The sequence below is a fragment of the Cynocephalus volans genome, chromosome 3 (genome assembly GCF_027409185.1).
Source record: "Cynocephalus volans isolate mCynVol1 chromosome 3, mCynVol1.pri, whole genome shotgun sequence".
Lineage (NCBI taxonomy): Eukaryota > Metazoa > Chordata > Mammalia > Dermoptera > Cynocephalidae > Cynocephalus > Cynocephalus volans.
Genome location: NC_084462.1, coordinates 170,998,361 through 171,002,232, shown reverse-complemented (window position 1 = coordinate 171,002,232; position 3,872 = coordinate 170,998,361).

Below are 3,872 nucleotides of genomic sequence, written 5' to 3'. Positions count from 1 at the left end.
TTTAAAAATAACATATTTGACTTTTGAATAAAAGAAAAGTGAATAGTAAGAGAAATTGTATTAGTTGTATGTTTCTTGTTTTTTTAAACTACTCCCTTTGGAATACCAGTCGTAAGAGTTGTAAGTGGTGGTTCTTAAGTAAATACCTGGCCAGAGGACCATCAGATACCACCTTGTTTAAACAGTATTTTTAAATAGGTTCTTTTCATTGTCTTACATGTGATAAAATTCTTTCAAGGAAATGAAAATAAATATCTCAATTCCACATACCCTCCACTTTTTAAAGTGAAGAGTTTAGAACTTACTGAAGAATGTACCTGCAAATGTGGACAAAACTTCAGATCTATGAAAATAGATTATTTTTAAGTATAACACATACTTTGAGTATTTAGCAAGCACCATGTGCTCTACCGTAGCTTCTCTTTTGCTTATTCCTCCATAAATTCTAATTGTCCCCAAAACAAAGCTATATTGAGTAGTTAGATAGAAAACCAGGACGTGTCAACTTGCTACAATCATGAAAAGTTTTATTATTGCCTGATAATTTTTTTAACAACAAACTTTGGGTACATAAACATAAGAGATTTAAGTATATTTCACTAGAGTATGGAGCTACTTCTGAGTCACAGTTTTGGCTATTAATTGGAGTTAATCAAATGCAAATAAAGAGAGAAAAAGTGAATAGGATCTAAGTGAATTATGTCTTTTGTCACCTAGAAAGTCCCATGTCAAGTAATGTTTGTGCCTTAAACATACAATTTAAACTGGCCTTTCTGATTTCTTGAAACAGGTATGTGTCTTGCTATTCTGAGGGTTCTTGGATAGAAGGAAGAAGCATCACTTGCCTTTGTAAACTGTGGTCCAATATATAAAAAGTTGATATTAACCATTGGCCTTCCACAGTTGATCCCTTTCTGTTGACGGACTGTTGCATTCTCTTAGTTATTAGTGACTATGGTTACTGAAACAAACTTGACATGGTGTTGCTATACTAATAGGAGAAATGAGATCTAAAATAGCTTGTCATTTCATGGAGGAATACTGTTAGTAAGAAACTGCTGAAGTACAGCACTTGAATTGACACAGTTCCATCTGACTCAGAAGTCCATGCTCTTAATCATAGATAGTATCTTGGTAACTGATGTGAATAGTTATAAATTATTTTCTACTTTCATGATACCAATTGGTTCTTTTGCTTATTTTGCAGTGATTAAAATGAAGAAGAAAAAAAAAAATTCAACCCCCAGAGTGATTACACAATAATTTATGAAAAAGTAGGTTTATAATAACTTCAGGAAACACCTTGACATCCTGTCTTGTCCAGAAATGCTACCCTGGCATTTTTTAGTAGAATGATGTCTGATGGTTTTTCTCTGCCCAATTGTACTCATCCTACATGTAATTTTCTTCAGAACTCCAATTTGCAAGTCAGTTTTTGTTCATATGGAAATGAAGGGGAGGAATGGAGTGGGGGGGGCGGGGGGAGACCTTCCTACTACTGGTTTTGTCCTTGATTGAAACAGTGGGTAAGATTAGAACAAGTTTACATTGGAAGATTTAAGTTGAAGACTTTTCTAGTATTTATCATAAATACATTAAGCAGCACTGTCAAAATCTCTTAAAAGAAAATTTAGGACCTTCGAAATTCTCATATACTGGTTATGTTAACTTTTACTGCCATAATATCTGTTTTGAGCAAGAGGATTATAAAAACATTTCTATGGGATGAATTATTGTTTACCATTACACGGGGACTTTGAGACAACATGAGGAAATGGGTAATCAGTATATTGTGATTCTCAGTGCTAAATCAGCTTGACTTTTCTCTCTTTAGCCTTAATGCTTCATCTTGGCTATTTAGAATGATAAATTTTAAAACTGTAGAGCCTTTCTTCAGATAGATAACTATCTTAACTACTGGAATCAGATGGCTTTTTTTTTTTTTTTTTTTTTTTTTTTTTTGTCTTTTTCGTGATCAGCACTCAGCCAGTGAGCGCACTGGCCATTCCTATATGGGATCCGAACCCGCGGCGGGAGAGTCGCCACGCTCCCAGCGCAGCACTCTACCAAGTGCGCCTCGGGCTCAGCCCGATGGCTTGTTTCTTAAAGTAGCTCTGGTTGGAGACAACTTTCCTTGACCTTTTCAATCTCCCAGATAAAAAGTTCCATGGACTCAGGAAACAATGGTTAGTTACTTCCACATGATGCTAGATGGGTTTTTGTTTAACTTCCTGCTGCCTCCACCATTCCAAAGGAACCTCTGGTATAGGTCACATCCTACCTGCAAATTTAATGGACCTTTTCCATCCTTACATTATTTGATACTTAAGCAGCATTGGCTGTCAACCACTGTTTTGATACCCTTCTCTTGGTTTCTATAAGAGCATGTCTGATCTTTCTTTTGATAGCTCCGTTCCTTACCCCTTAAATGCTGGGATTCATTAAGGTTCCATCTTGGGTACCTGTCTCCCCAAGCTTCAGCCAGACCACATTTCTATGTTGGCACAATTAACGCTGAACCCTAAGGAACTCTGCCTTAACCTATATACTGTGCACCCCTTTTCTTGAGTGCTTTTCGCCCTGCCTTGTCTGCTAATCATTTTTAAACACTCAGAAGTGATGACCTGAGACACTCCTTTCTTGAAGGTAGGGGCTATATCCTTTTCAACTTTGTATCCCTAGTATCTAGCATGATACCTAACCCCACGGGTGGATCTCGGGAAATGTTTACTGGGTGAGTGAAAGAAAGACAGTAATGTGCACAGAATATACAGGCTAGGAAAGGCTTTTAGATGGTGCTCTTGCACGGTCAAGAGTTTGACTTATTCTTGGCCATAAAATTCCCTCCTTTGTGGATATAAAAAGACTTTGAGCCTTAGGGTAATTCTATGAGCCTAAAACACCCCCTTGTTGGTATTACAATCATCTTTCAGTATCCGTGGGGGACTGGTCCCAGGACTTCCTGCTGATACAAAATCTGAGGATGCTCAAGTCCCTGATATAAAATGGTGGAGTATTTGCATATAATCTGTGCACAGCCATATACTTTAAATCACTCTAGATTATTAATACCTAATACAATGTAAATAATACGTAAATAGTTATACTATATTGTTTAGAGACTAATGTTGGGGGAGAAGTCTGTACATGTCCAGAACAGACAAAATTTTTTTTCCAATATTTTTGATCCGTCATTGATTGAATCCATGGATGCAGAACCCATGGATACAGAGGGTGGACTGTACTAACATTTGTTGAATCATTGCAACAACTACTAAAATCTCACTTCTTTCAGCTTTCCTGGTCTGTCCATCCCTGGTACCAGCACCTCCAACTCCTTTCTCGCAGAGTGGTCAAAGGTTTTCACATCCCTTTTATCACTGGACTTAGCCATGAACTATAGATTTCACAGACCACTCATCTACTGGTATGATGTTTATTAAATCTCAGACCCTTAAACTTTTACATCTTGGTATATTTGCTGGAAACTTTTACATCTTGGTATATTTGCTGGAATATGAGTTCCTAGAGGGCAGGCCCAGATTTATGTGATTCTCTTTGTACAGCTACACAGATGGTGGTTAGGTATATAAGTAGATGGAATGGGTTGACAGATTTCCTATAGATCCAATAGAAACCTTTTCCCCAGGAATGATAAAAGGGATGTTTTCTTCACTTTTGAGGGCTGGCGGGTTAGCTCAGTTGGTTAGAGTGTGGTGCTATAACATCAGGGTTATGGGTTCAGATTCCTATACTGGCCAGCCAGCAAAGAAAAAAAATTAAAGAACTCATTTTAAATAAAGAGCCTGAAAACATGATCACTGGAGAAGTTACAGCACTTCATTCTAGAACTAAATACCTTTATACAGGAA